Consider the following 16125-nt stretch of genomic DNA (forward strand, 5'->3'; position numbering starts at 1 on the left):
TTTTATGTTTCTGTGGTGTACTTCATCTTGTTATTTTTCCTGTCAACTTATTGCTACATTAACAAGACATACATACTATAGCTTGTGAAGTTGCATGTTGTTAGTTATAGGAATAAATCGTGGAGTTTCAAGAGAAAGTGAGGTTATGGGGAAGACAAAAGATGTTTCACCTCGGAAGTTTCGGCTGTGGTAGCACTTCTTGCTGAAAATCGTTATGCACAGCAAGGAATTTCTGACAGAGTGAGAATATCGCAAAAACTGTCAGCAGGATCAAACTTTCCATGCTGACAGGTGGGGAATACAGGCCAAACAGGAATGGAAAATGTGGACATAAAAGAAAACTCTGTTCTATAACAATGAGAAGACTTACGAACATGGCAACAATGAACCATAAACTTACTTCTACATTCATGAACCATCAGCTGAAAGGTTTGGCTGTTGAAGTTTCCCTGGTGACAGTGAGGAGACTGAATGTGGTTTAAAGGCATGCCAACGAAGGAAAAAACAGAAAATCACACCTGCCATGAAACCCAGAACACTGCAGTGGGCTAAACAACTTCAGGAATGGACGAGTGAGGACTGGGCTAGGGTATGTGCAATGACATGGTAAATTAAGTGGGTATGATCTCAAAAGTTATGAGTTTCGACTTGAAATTATGATATTTTATTGATACTGAAGAAATGCGCATTTGAATTTTGGGGCTGTTGAGGTCTCCTATGCTCCTATTCCCAACTTTTCAAACTTGCGAGTTTGTACTCATGCTTCAGTTATGCTTCAGTGATGAATCTGTATTCACTGTTATGGAAGAAAGCAGCCAGTATGTTCGTCGCAGAACTGGAGAACATTTCAAAGCTGAGCTAGTGCAGCAATGTGTGATGCATCCAACTTCCGTTATGGTCTGGAGTGTGATGCCTGTGAAAGATCCTGGCAGATTAAACATTTTTGAAAGGACAATGAGGCAAGACCAATACAGAGAAATCCTTGGAAAGGAACTTTTCCCCCAAATAAATGAGTGGTTTCCTAAAAAAGATGCCATTTTTATGCATGATCTTGCCACAAAGCCAAAACTGTTTCCAGGCACTTGGATGAAAAGCAACTGAAAGTGTTGCCTTGGCCAGGGAATAGCCCTGATATGAACCCAACTGAAGGTTTATGGGCTTTTGTGAAAGAGAGGATAAGGAAATTTACAATAACTACCAAACAAGATCTCATGGAGAAACTAGAGTAAATCTGGTACCATGGCAATGATATTAAATTTCATGGGGAAAGTTAATAAAAACTATGCCAAACATAATAAAAATGTTGATTAAGAACAAAGGCATACGTACAAAGTATTGAATGTATAAATATAATCTGTATGCGGATGTAAATGTGTAATAGATGTAACGTTTTGAAAAAATGTCTTTAGTCCAATAATTTGAACACATCTGTATAAAAGCAACAAATGTTCACTACTTTGACAACACCACAATTTACATTACACAAAACTGAAGTGAGAATGCACCATTACGAATATTTCCGTTAGCATTACGCTCATGGACATCGATTTCCAGACAGTGGCTTTTCGAGAATATAAGTGAGAGGGATAGTGGTTCTTCCAGTCATTTTCACAGTGGGAATTCAGTCTTTCTACCTTTTGTATTTTTGTTAGCAGGAGCAGGTGCAGTCTTGTTCTTTATGTTTTGGAGTACTCAGCTGCCTGTTGCTTGTTGGTGCAAGCTGTGGACTCATAAACTGTGCTGAGCTTGCTGATGACAGGAACCAAGTTCAGCCTGCGAAAAGACGTCTTTATTTGGTTGGAATGTTCTCTACACAAAGGCAGGATGCAAGCCCATACACATGGAATAATATTCCATGTTACACAAACATGGTAATTTACTAGTAACAAGATTCTTTTATTCACAACTGGAGTTCATCAAAGTGCTTTCCCAAAATATTATTCTCTAAAAATTAACTGATAAATTTGGACATAGATACATGTAAAAATATAAAATCATATAATTTAAAAGAGCATCTTCCCCAATTGGATGATTCTGAGTTTGCTAGTACTCCAAATACTATCTTTGTACTGCACAAACTGACATTTTAGGGGTATCAGTCCCTCAGTTAGCATACATTCTACAGGGTTCTGAAAAACACTGTTATTTTTATACGCACCTGTCAGTCAATGGCTCATGTCATTTTAAAAGTAATTAGACATTAGTAGTAACTCACGTCTACTTGAAAAATAAAGGTTAGGTAGGGGCACTGACGGTGCTGCATATCATTTAATACTTTCTACTCGTATCCATAAATGACATTACCAGTAGTCTATTTTTGGAAAACAATATGCTGCAATGGTTTTGACTGTTGTCCATTGTTGTCTTTGTTGTCCACAAAGTTAAATGTGCACTGCATTATACATTGGCAGTAGTGCTTACTTACTATCTGTAATACAATGAGTGCTTCCAAGAGTATGCCACAAGACTACAACAAATTTCGTCCATTCTCTAAAAACTGCTAGGCTCAGAATAAGAATCACACTCTCAGTAGATTTCTGTGTTACCTAACCAATTCTCGGAAATTTTATAAAATTCAACATTAATTTCCATTGAGTCTTTTTAGCCTGTGTCAGAGATTTCGCCACTGTAAAAAGGAAACTAAGGAAACAGGACAGCACTTCTTGCAAGATGTCACAGAGGTTGTTATTACCAGTTCGAAATGAGGTAAATTTCTCATTAGAGAGAAATGCTAGACTTCAAGTCATGATGGCAGCTGTAACACAGGGGAACCAGAGTTTTTGAAAAAATTCAAACCAGTGGAAGGCAAGGGAATATGACATTCTCTGTCAGCACTTTCTCACATTCTGTTTTCTATAACACAAGAAAGAGTTGGATAACAGCTTCTATAAAGATCAATGGACTGATTAGTCACGCTTTCTGTATGAACTGTCTATGTGATCCATTGACTGCACCAGAAAAACTAGGTTATTCATCAGGAATCACAATCACATTTGAATCTTGTAACATAAAAATGTCAATAAACATATGTGTGTGAAGTTTTACAAATTACAATGTCTTTTTTAAAAAAATTCTCACAAATGTGCATCAGTAGACTTAAGCCCCCTTAAAAATATACTTTAGAAGTGCTTTTACTAAAATACTATTTTAGGAATCATTACCCTATAACCCCCCCACTTCACTGTGCTCTTGGATTTCTGCCTGCAATTGGACACTGATAATCACGATTTTACACATCAGGGCTGAAGTTTGGCATAAGATCAGTTCCAATAAATAATTTACTGTCTTGACTATCCCTTCTGTTAGAATCACAATTTTATTTGGTGCCTGAATGTCAGGCACTAACATGAGTTGGTGATGACAAACAGTTACAGTATTGTTATGTTGTATAGTTAACTATATTTGCATATAGCCCTGAATCTCATTATTAGACATGTGTCTGCGGTGAGTCACACATTGAGGTCTGTGTCCTTTAGATATTATTTAATGTCCAGTAAGTGTATACATATATAATTACACAATATTGAAATTCCAAAATAATATTTTTAACAGCTCATTAAAAATGGTTTTCAGCTTTATAGGCTATCCTTAGTTAACTTAATACTAAACAGACAGTCCATACAACATTGGAGACAGTTCATTGGTGTACAGAGACTGTTTTTGAAAGATATGTGACATTTTACAACTACACATCTATGTGTCTATGTTCCCCCTAGTACTGACAGGATAGTCCATAAACGGTATGTAGATGAAACTTGCGATATGCAGTTTTGCATTCGATAGCTATCCAGCATTTGCTACGGTGCTCATGGTGAAGGCAAGCAATGTATCTCAGACTGAATGTCATCTTTAGATTGTTTTGCTGTATTTTGTGCTATTTTCCTTTTGATGGTGTCATAGGTTTAACAGTTGTGGTCATCATTTCTTAACAACTTTTCATTCAAGAATTTTATGATTCTGAGAAGCAGGCAGGGCATACAGTCTTGATTCTTCCGCTAGTAGATATTTCAACAAATAGATACATTACAGTTAGTTTACAATGGGATGGGGTTGGGTTGGGTTGTTTGGGGGAAGAGACCAAACTGTGAGGTCATCGGTCTCATCTGATTAGGGAAGGACGGGGAAGGAAGCCGGCCATGCCCTTTCAAAGGAACCATCTAGCAATTGCCTGGAGCGATTTAGGGAAATCACAGAAAACCCAAATCAGGATGGCCGGACGTGGGATTGAATCGTCGTCCTCCTGAATGCGAGTCCAGTGTGCTAACCACTGCGTCACCTCGCTTGGTACAATGGGATGCATAGAATGAATTATGATTAACTGAAGGCAGCTGTCAATGACATTGTTTTGTAAGTGAGAACATATAATGTATTTTATAATATACTGTCATATCAGTTGTTAAGAAAGCTATGAATTAACAGTGTAAAATAGCTACTCTATAGAGTTTTATTTTCAAAATATGTATTTTATGCCTGAAAAAATGCATCTTAATTTTTCTCACCACATATAGAATAGAACTCTGGAATTTATCAAGTATTTATTAAAACCTTTCACAAAGAAAGTCTACAAATTTATTTTGGAAATATGTTGTGTAATAGAGAACAATTACCCTCACAGGTATGATGTTAGACAAATAAACCTTGATTTCCATATGCAATGAAAACTTATGCATGAATACATCACACACAGTTTTGTCGGCTGATGACAGTCATATTATATGTGGAAACATCTTATTGACACAATGTGTAGCCAGCTGTCATAACAGTCAGAGAAGCTAGATGCTGTTAATTGCCTGGCATCATGTTATTTCCTCCACCATTACCAAAGAGACTGAAGAATGACCATTAGATGTTACCAAGGTTGAAGAACAACCAGTAGATATTACCATTTGTAAATTCCTTTATTCTCAGTCCATCGACTCAATGGCTAGGTTATCAAGTACTTTAGTCATTTACTTAAATAACTAGATGTATGGCAAAGTAATGGACTGCTACTGTTCAGTTATGTAACATATGTGAGGAAAGGACATCCCTCTAGCATCAGATGTGTGAGTTTTAGATGGATATAATTAAAAAAAGACAAGACATTACTAGAGATTGTAGATACTATATGAATAAAAATATATCAGGGTTGATAGTAAATATGATATCTCCTATATGTTAGCTTCCTTCATCATTTGTTGTAACTAAGAGCCAAAGTGTCAACATGTACATAAACATATTAAAATGCATTTTTGCAATTCGTTTCTTTAATTAATGAAATAATGTACATAACTATAGAGCTGATGGGAATCTCGTTCTGTCTTTTTAAAGTTTCTTTTTATCACATGATTTACTGGGATCAGCTTATTATAAAATTTGTAAAGACTTATCAGTATTTTGGAAGTACTGTGGTATTTGCACAGTGTGTTTTCACTCACAGATTTGAAGCTATTCTTCATCCACATTCATTCATTCAAAAATGATTTTTGAATGCCTATTCATCATTTGCACACAATACTTTCATCATGGTTTTAATGTTTTTGAGGTAAATTCAATGTTGAGCTCAATATTTATGTGTACACTACATCTTTGTAAAGTAACTTATCTAAGCTCTTGAACTAAATTCAACACCATTGGTATTCCCAGATGAAATATTGATCTGACATGGCCATACTCGTAAAATAGCAACTGTCCTCTGAGGCTGGCGGTGGAGATATGTACATATATGTTTTTAATGAATTTGAAAAGCCAGCTTAACCCATTAAATCACAGTGCTTCAGTAGTGTCTTTGAATATTTCATACTTATTTCAGTATTTTCAAGAATATAAAAAGTTTCACTTGTAATCCTGAAGATTCTTTATATTTATAGCCACGTTACTTATTGAGAGAGTGAAAAATAGCGTATGAAATCCCAGACTCTCAGTTTTCTTAGTGTTTAAGTATCTGTTTACTGTAGTTAATACAGACTACAGCTAAAATTTTTAGTTCTTTCATTTTATATCTGATGTGACTGCACATGCAATATGTAATATGGACAGGTATATGTCAAATTGTTATTTATGTGAAAGTCCAGTTAAAGCCTTAGATGCATTTTTTGTTTATCCTCTTGATTACAATGAAACATTTAGATTTACTGGAAGCTCAGGCAATTGAAAGTTATCGCTAACTGAAGTTAGGACAACCCAACATAATTTAAAAAAAACATTTTGAGGTTACCAAGGGCAGAGGAGATATTGTTATAATTCATTCTAAGGCAGAAATTCCCAGTTTTCTGGTTGTTTGTTGTTGTGGTCTTCAGTCCAGAGACTGGTTTGATGCAGGCCTCCATGCTACTCTATCCTGTGCAAGCTTTTTCATCTCCCAGTGCCTACTGCAACCTACATCCTTCTGAACCTGCTTAGTGTATTCGTCTCTTGGTCTCCTTCTACGATTTTCACCCTCCACACTGCCCTCCAATACTAAATTGGCAATTCCTTGATGCCTCAGAACATGTCCTACCAACCGATCCCTTCTTCTAGTCAAGTTGTGCCACAAATTTCTCTTCTCCCCAGTTCTATTCAATATCTCTTCATTAGTTATGTGATATACCCATCTAATCTTCAGCATTCTTCTGTAGCACAATGTTTCGAAAGCTTCTATTCTCTTCTTGTCCAAACTATTTATTGTCCATGTTTCACTTCCATACATGGGTACACTACATACAAATACTTCCAGAAACGACTTCTGAGTTAACAGTAAGATGGCGGCGCGCGTTGATGTAGTAATAAATCGCTCGGTAAACTATGAGTATTTAGCGTCTACAAAGTGCATATCGTGTGATAAAATAGTAAAAAGCGGTATTAGAACTTGCCCAGTGATGCATGTGTGGTACCATCCACACTGCTTTGCGAAAGTAAATCTCGAAAATATATCGTGTGCTTGTGGAACAAAGTGCAACGGTTATCTAGATGCGACTGGAATGTATCGTGAAAATCGCGAAACCAATGTATTAGAAACACTGCAGAAAGAACTTCAAACCGCAAGACAACATGCTCAGCTACTGGAAAGCATGATCAAAAACCTTTCTGAACCGCCACATAAGGAAAAAGTTCGAAATTTGTACAGTGATGTTGTTTTAAATACTTGTACTAACGAAAGAAATGACGCTCCATTGAAGAAGAGTGAACATGAAAAATGTGAAACACTAAACAAAGGTAAGAGTGAACATATAAAATGTGAAACAGTAAATAAAGGTAACCTACAAAGTGCTTCTGAACACTTCTCGTGTAATTTAAAAATGGTTAAGAAAAATGACTGCAGTAAGTTGAAAACAAACACGAACATGAGTCAGCTTACAAATAACAAAAAACAGGTACTGTTACTTTCAGATAGTCACGGTAGGAACTGTGCAGAAGTACTGAACGAAATTTCAACAACCAGCTATAAATTTACATCTTTGATAAAGCCAAATGCTATATTCAAAGAAACAACATGCAATATACAAAACAAAACGTCTAGTCTAGGACAAAATGATTATGTTGTCGTCTTAGCTGGTGCAAACGATATTAATGGATCAAAACGTGGTTTTATGACATCACTAGATGAAACGATCGCAAAAACTAGGCACACACAACTAATTCTATGCACAATACCGTACAGATATGACATGCGAAATGAAAACTGCAAAATCTACCAAATGAACAGTTACTTGATGCAGAAGGCATCTTACAGTGAACACATCAGAGTTTTAGATGTAAATAGCTTCCTCCAACGGAAAGACTTCACCAGGCATGGGCTTCACTTACATAAAAATGGGAAAAAGAAACTGTGTGTTAATCTGCTGAATGCCATCAAAAGTCCACTGGTAACAAGAAGTGCCATAAAACGTGTTACACCAGGACATCAAACATATTCGTGGTCCAATGAAGCTAATTTGGTGGACAATCTCAGAAGAATGAGCAATACTACAGCTGAACCAACAGCAACACCAGGAGCTGAAGAGCCATCAGTAACAACAACAAAAGTGAATATGCAGTCAGGGTCATCAAGAAAAACACCAGAAACAGTTTTAGAAAAGAAGAAGGTATCCACAGTCAGCACTAAGTCACCAACAACATCCTATGCAAATATCTCGTCAAGTGCCACAAATCAGTCAGCCCACGACATCCAAGTGGAAACAGCAAAAAATGTGCAGCCACACTCCAAATCAGCACCACTGGAAACTGTGACAAGATCTTCAACACGAAAACGCAGACCTCCAGTCCACAGCCAGGATTTTTTATGGGCAAGAACACCAGTAGCTCCCTGCCAGCAGCAAACCAAAGGAAAACAGGTGCAGAGCAAAATTTTCATGAACCAAAACTACAAGAAAACCCGGTGAGTGGTGTCAAAAATCATTCCATTGGAAAACAGTCACTATTATCCTTTAAAATATTACACCATAATGTGCAGTCAATGTTTAATAAGTTACTAGAAATAGATCTCTTCCTAAAAACAAAGCCACACTTAGATGTTCTCTGTATTACTGAACACTGGTTAACAGAAGACAAAATTAAAAAAACCCCACTTGGCGAATTTACTCTAGCTGGTTATTCTTGTCGGAACAAAAGTAAGGGAGGTGGTACAGCAATCTATGTCAAAAAATATTTAAGATACAAAAGCCTCACAAAGTACAATAATATGCAAATAGAAACAGACTTTGAATTCTCCTTAATTATCTTAACAGACTATAACCTATTGATACTGAATATATATAGAGCCCCTGATGGAAACATCCAAACCTTCAAACACTCCCTCGAAGCACTACTCACAAAAATTCACTCACTAAACAAAAATCTATTAATAAGTGGAGACTTTAATATTGACTTCCTCACACCTGGAAAAAACAAAGACAAATTGTTGAATATTACAAATTCATTCAACCTATCCCCAACTGTAAACACACCAACCAGGATCACAAAAAATTCAAGAACAACTCTAGATCAGATTTTCATAAACACAGACAAACTGCACCACTCAATCGAAGTCATCAGCACAGGTTACAGTGACCATGAAGCCCAAATACTAACAGCGAATTTAAATTACATAGGACAATATCCCACAATAACTAAAATGCAAAGGCAATTTAATGATGATAATATAAGGCTTTTTAACTATCTGTTAAGGGCTGAAAACTGGGCAGAGGTCTATAAAGAAAATGATGTAAACTACATATTTAATTCCTTCCATGAAACATTTCTCCAACACTTCAATACTGCATTTCCACTGAAATCCAGGAAAATCGGAAACAAACACACAAACTCATGGGTAACAAAAGGGATAAGGATTTCCAGCCAAAAAAAGCGTGACTTAAAAAATCACATGAAACACCATGACGTCGATGATCAGTTTAGGTCATATTGTAAGACCTATTTTGCAATCTATAGGAAAGTTATCCAACAAGCAAAAAAATTATACAATGATAAATTTATAAAGGAATCTAACAATAAAATGAAAGGCTTGTGGACGGTTGTAAAAAATGAAACAAACAGTAAGCAGCATGTTATAAACAAAACATTAAAACTAAACCTAAATGATGAAGTCACATCAGATCCCCAAAAAATAGTAAATGGTTTTAATGACTATTTTAGCAAAATAGCAGAAAACCTGATAAAGAACAACTGCCACAGACCAAATGCTCAACACCAAACACTAATAGAAACCGCACCGGTACAGGCATCAATGTTTCTTCACAAAGTCTCCAATCCTGAAGTACTTACAGTTATAAAAGGACTAAAGAATAAGTACTCCAGTGGTAGTGACAATATTCCTGATTTAATTGTTAAGAAATGTGGAGAATCCATTGTAGAACCCCTAACCCACATAATAAATGCATCCTTTACAAACGGAGTTTTCCCTGACCTACTAAAGACTTCTAAAATTACCCCACTTCACAAAAAGGGCTCTAAAAATGATGTAGCCAATTACCGTCCCGTAGCACAACTCAGCTCATTCTCAAAAATATTTGAAAAATTATTTTACACCAGATTGGAAGACTTTACTAATAAACTATCCTTATTGACAAAACACCAGCATGGTTTTAGAAAGCAAAAGACAACTACCACAGCTATTTATGAATATCTCAACGAAACCTTAAAAGCACTGGATAATAAGGAAATCACTACTGGTATCTTTTTAGATTTATCCAAAGCGTTTGATGTAATTGACCATATCATACTCCTTAAGAAGTTAGCAAATAAAGGTATAAGAGGAATTGCAAACAAATGGTTAGAATCTTACCTGTCAAACAGATTTCAAAAAGTTGAAATTAATTTTGAAAAAAAGAATACAACCACCCATCAATCTACTGTCCACTCCTCTGACACAATGCCTATTAGGTATGGTGTGCCACAAGGCTCAATCCTGGGACCCATACTGTTTCTGCTATACATTGATGATATAAGCACAAATCTTGCTACAGGACATACCACACTATTTGCCGATGACACAAGTATTCTAATAACGGGTACTGATACAGAGGACCACAACCAAAAAATTAAACCGCTTATGTCGTCACTCAGCAAATGGTTCAACGAGAACAAACTGATTATAAACATACAGAAAACAACCTACATCAACTTCAGACTCTCATCCCAAAAACAAGAAATGCATGATGTGATTCTAAATAACCAAGAGCTTATGTGTGTGGACTCTGTCAAGTTTCTTGGCATATGGCTTGCAGAAAATCTTAAGTGGGAGACACACACAAATTATATCTCAAAAAAGCTCTCAACTGTGTGTTACATTTTAAGGATACTCAAAAAATCAGTCACAAAATCTGTTCTCATACATGTATATTATGCTTACTTCCATTCTACATTACAGTATGGAATCATATTTTGGGGGAACTCACCTGGAGGTAGATATATTTTCAAAATGCAAAAAATGGCAATACGCATAATATGTAATCTAAGACATAACGAATCATGCAGACAACATTTCAAAACAAATGGCATTATGACACTGCCCTCTGCTTACATTTATAATATCGTCTCATTTGTCAAGTCATACCTGTTAAACAATGACTGCACACTAAAATTCAATGGAGATATTCATAACTATGCAACAAGGCAGCAATCTGACCTACATATGATTCAGTCCAGAACTACCTGCTACCATAAAAGTGTTTTAAATGTTGGGATAAAAATGTATAATAATTTACCCAATGAAATCAAAGCAACAAAGAACCCAAGAGCCTTCACACATAAGTTAAAAAAATATCTCTTGGACCATTGCTTTTATGCAGTTGATCATTTTTTTGAAAGGGGTTAAAAATGTAAAAAATATGATAAATGTTCAATTAGGTCTGAAAATTATATACTGTGCATGTCTATGAAATACACTGGACTACTTTACTATTACATTTGTATTGGCTGTTTGTATTTTACCATACAACATTTGCATTTACTGTTTTGTTAAAGATAGCTGACTTCCTCATTGCAAAATAATGTAAAAACAATTTATTAAATATTACCTGCAAATATGTTCCCTTGCCCTATCCAATATCGTATGTAAAACCTTACATCTCTTTGATTTGTATTAACTGTTTTGTTGAAGAAAGATAATTTACTTGCTACAAAATAATGTAAACATCAATTTGTAAAAATTACTGTGAATAGCTCTCTTGACCTACCCAATATCATATGTACAGCTGTACAATACTATGATTGCCTGGATCAATAAAAATACAATACAATACAATACATAAATCTATAGTCGATGTTAACAAATTTCTCTTCTTCAGAAACGCTTTCCTTGCCATTGTCAGTCTACATTTTATATCCTACTTCGACTATCATCAGTTATTTTGCTCCCCAAATAGCAAACCACATTTACTGCTTCAAGTCTCTTTCTTAATCTAATTTCCTCAGCATCACCTGACTTAATTCGACTGCATTCCATTATCCTCGTTTTGCTCTTGTTGATGTTCGTCTTATATCCTCCTTTCAAGACATTGTCCATTCCGTTCATCTGCTCTTCCAAGTCCTTTGCTGTCTCTGACATAATTACAATGTCATCGGCGAACCTCAAAGTTTTTATTTCTTCTCCATGGATTTTAATACCTACTCTGAAGAAAAATTCGGAGTAAATTCGGAAAGAAATTTCTGCTAACGTATTTTAAATTATCTGAAACAAATTAAGTTATGAAATAATTGACAGTAAATGTGTGGACCCTCATAATGTCGATTGCCTTGTGTACATAAACGTCTGCAAGATTCTGAAGTTTGACTATATATTTTTAATGTTATAATCTTTCTGGATCAGAAAACACCTCTTACTAATTAATTCAGCCAGTAATTAAGATTCTTAATAATTTGAGGAATCAAAAAAGATTTATTTCAAGATGGATACCATATTCGTAAGTAGGGGATTTCAGCCTATTGATGAATAATAATGTTACATATACTGTTATAATTTACTAACTTGGAAGATTTTTCATGAATTAAATAACAGTAAATTCTTAGAGTCCATGTAAAACAGTAAGATCCAAACCAGCTCATATTCAAATCATTAAGTATTTTCTAAAATCACATCATATTCTTACACCAGTCCATAAGCAGCCACCCCTTCCCCAGAATCGCCAGTTTTCAATTGGCGGGCAATGATGTAACTTTACAGTGTCAGCATGAAAGTGCTTATGATAGGCAAGCATTCAGGTAACATCATCGCGTTGGTTTGAATGACAGTCTGTGACCAGCCAGCACACAGACAACATCTCTATGTCTAAGCATGTATTAAATTCATGGTCAGAAGCTCTCCTGTGCAGGAGAGCTTCTGTAAAGTTTGGAAAGTAGGAAACAAGGTACTGGCAGAAGTAAAGCTGTGAGGACAGGGCGTGAGTCGTGCTTGGATAGCTCAGTTGGTAGAGCACTTGCCCGCAAAAGGAAAAGGTCCCGAGTTCGAGTCTCGGTCCGGCACACAGTTTTAATCTGCCAGGAAGTTTCAAACCTATGACCATTCACATTGCTCTTCCCAGTACACATCCAATATCCCCATCAGTCCTGCTTGATAAGGGCCCAACATACTTGAATAATATTCTAGGATGGGTCGCAGAGTGATGTTTAAGCAATCTTAATCATAGACTGATTGCATTTTCCTAGTATTCTACCAATAAACTGAAGTCTGCCCCGATTTGTGTATATTAGTCCTTCCTTTTTTGCCAACTAGTGTTTAGATAGCAGACAGAAGGGAGTTAATGATGAGATTCTCTGAGCATTTTCGGTTTCAGAAACCGATTGTAGCTAGTCAGTGCTTGTAATTGCAGAGGAAAATGTAGACATGTTGATGGATATGAATTGAGTGGTCATGAATAGAATATTTTACAGTGAAGTAAAGAATGGATAGATATAACAAACAAAAACAGAATAATTAGTTACTCTCAAATAACATAGCAGAGATGAAGTCATAAAAAGTGGCAGATAGTAACAGAAATGGGATTAATCAAAGGGGAAAGAAATTTTAGAGATGTTGGCTAGTAGACTGTAAACAAAAAGGATGAATGAAATGATGGCACAAAGAGAAAATGCAAGTAAACTGCAAGGTAAAAGTAGAAAATTTTTTGTTAGGACATGATTATATGTTTTGAAGTGGGCCAGGAGTTAAAAACATGCATATCTGTCTATTAAAAGGTGAAGGAACATATCTTACTTTATAAAACTCTGTGTACAGTACAGAGGATGGGGTGAAATGAAATTGATGCTGTTGACTGAAGTAAATCCTATGAAATGGATTCCGTAAAATGTTAGCTTCAAACAAAATTGTATGGTGCACACGGTAGCCTACTTGTAGTTCTGTGAAAGTGAAATAGGTAAATAATGTTAGTACTTGATCATTCACTTAATCTCATTGTAGAAGTAGAATAAGGTAGGACAAATATGCTACTGAACAACTGTCTCATGCATTTGGTGCTCAACAGCTTATAAATATTGCAAAGTATGTGATATGCTTATGGAGTCTGTCTGACTGGGTGTCAATGTGGACACTGCCGAGTTTGGATTTTCCTTGTCCAAAACTGTATGGACTTTTAGCATATCTTGATAGAATATATCACCTGATTACCAGAAGTACTACAGCGAAGAAATCACTGTTTTGCGCTAGGCAATGTCTGCTTCTTGGTGGTATTGTGAAATCAGAATTTTGTACATGAGAGAGCATGTATGAGAGGACAGCAAACTTGCTTTGTATCTCCCATGGAATATAGAAGAGACACTACTCATCTGAGACCAATCCCTTGTATTCTATTGAACTAATAATTTTTGCCTTTCTGCCTCCATTTTCTGGTTTTAAATACCCATGTGCATCCTTCTAAGTGGTCTTTGACATCTTTCAGCTGCTCATATTGCAACTGGAGAAATTTTATTTTCTTATTCCATTTGGTTAATTTGAGAGAAGTTCCTCTTCAGCATTAAATAAGTTCAGGAAATAACTTGTTTGTATTGATTTAAAGGAATTGTGTTCCCTTCTTAATGATGTGTTAGCTGTGGCTGTTGTGGTAAATGTTTTTATGACAGACTAGATGGATCTGCAAGGCACCTTTTCTGCAAAACTTCTGATTTCTTTTCACAGTGTGGCCACACCCTAGAGTTCAGACCCATAATAATACAAGTAGAAGAACCAATTTCTGCAGGAATAAATTTGCTGTTGTGTCCCACTTTTTACTATGAGCATGGGTTAATTCTGAAAGAAATTGATATAACTACAGCTATACATGTCCTTTAATTGCAGTTCCACTAAAGCTGTGAGAAGGTGTGAGAAGAAGACATGCTGGGATGCTTCCTCCCATTTAGTGAAACTCAGCGGTGTGCATAACTGCAAAAAATTTCTCGAGACTAATTTCAATTTGCCATCGAGAAATTTCGACAGTGCCATTTAGTAAACTCATGGCTCATAAATTACGTGGAGACAGCCTGTGTAAACAACAATGTCATCTGGGAAGAGTGCAAAGTGAATACTGATACACTTAGGTTAAGTCATTTGTGCAAATAATAGTACTTTCTGAGCCCTGTCCAACAGAAGAATCTTTATTTCCTGGTTTTCTGGGCTGGTATAAATACAATTTGAAAAAAGTATTTCATGCTTTGAAAGGTTATTGTATGGACAAAAAAAAGAGAACATGAACTCCCAAATGCATACCTTAAAAGCTATGAGAACTTATTCATCTTCGCTACTGTGAAAAACATCTCTTCTACAGCTAGATCTTTGCTATTACGAACGACTACAGAATGCAGTAAACAAATAATCAAACATATGAGAACACATTATTCTGTTGCTGTGAAACAGCAAAGCTTCTCATATAATGTGCTTGCCATTGCAAACGACCTGCACTAGTGACCCTTCGCTAAAAGTGGTGCTCATTATAGTGTCCATTCATAAGAAGAAATGATTCTAGCAAACGTTTTAGGGAATCATACAATCTGTGAAAAACTCCAGGTTGGTCACAGATGCACTGCCAGGCACTGATGATGTGCTACAATAGTGTTTGTATATCATTAACTGAGTAGCCTACACCGAATATTTCAAGAGTCCCCACAACCAAAAACAAGGGTTAAGAATGGGGGAGTAAGCTGGCCAACATACAGGACCTTCCCGACCAATTCATTCAACATTAAATGTCTGTGTGAGGTATTCCCAGACATTTCTGAGAAAATGGGCTACTGCTTCATCACACATGAACCACAAAATCAGCCTTTGATGGAATGGTACCTGCTCTATCAGAGAAGGCAAGTCATTTGATGCCTTGCACCAGTCAACCTGTTTGGCAATATGCAAGGTCCTACCAGTCTATGGATGTGTGTGATGTCCTTAGTTTAGTTAGATTTAAGTAGTTCTAAGTTCTAGGGGACTGATGACCACAGCAGTTGAGTCCCATAGTGCTCAGAGCCATTTGAACCAACCCCCCAGTCTATTGCAAATAATTTCTGGCCATGCATTCACTGAAAATCAGCACTCACAGTTTGCTTCTCCGACTGTATGTGGATTTGCACCACACATGCTGATAATGAAAACTGACAGTCTTGACTCGCAGGAAACCAGACTCATTTATGAATTATATCTTTGTTGGGAAAAATGAATCTGCACCACATCTTTGCAACACCTATTGGCCAAATTGCAGTTTGGCAGGGTGATCT

This window comes from Schistocerca americana, chromosome 1, assembly GCF_021461395.2.
Source record: "Schistocerca americana isolate TAMUIC-IGC-003095 chromosome 1, iqSchAmer2.1, whole genome shotgun sequence".
NCBI classification, from domain to species: Eukaryota; Metazoa; Arthropoda; class Insecta; order Orthoptera; family Acrididae; genus Schistocerca; species Schistocerca americana.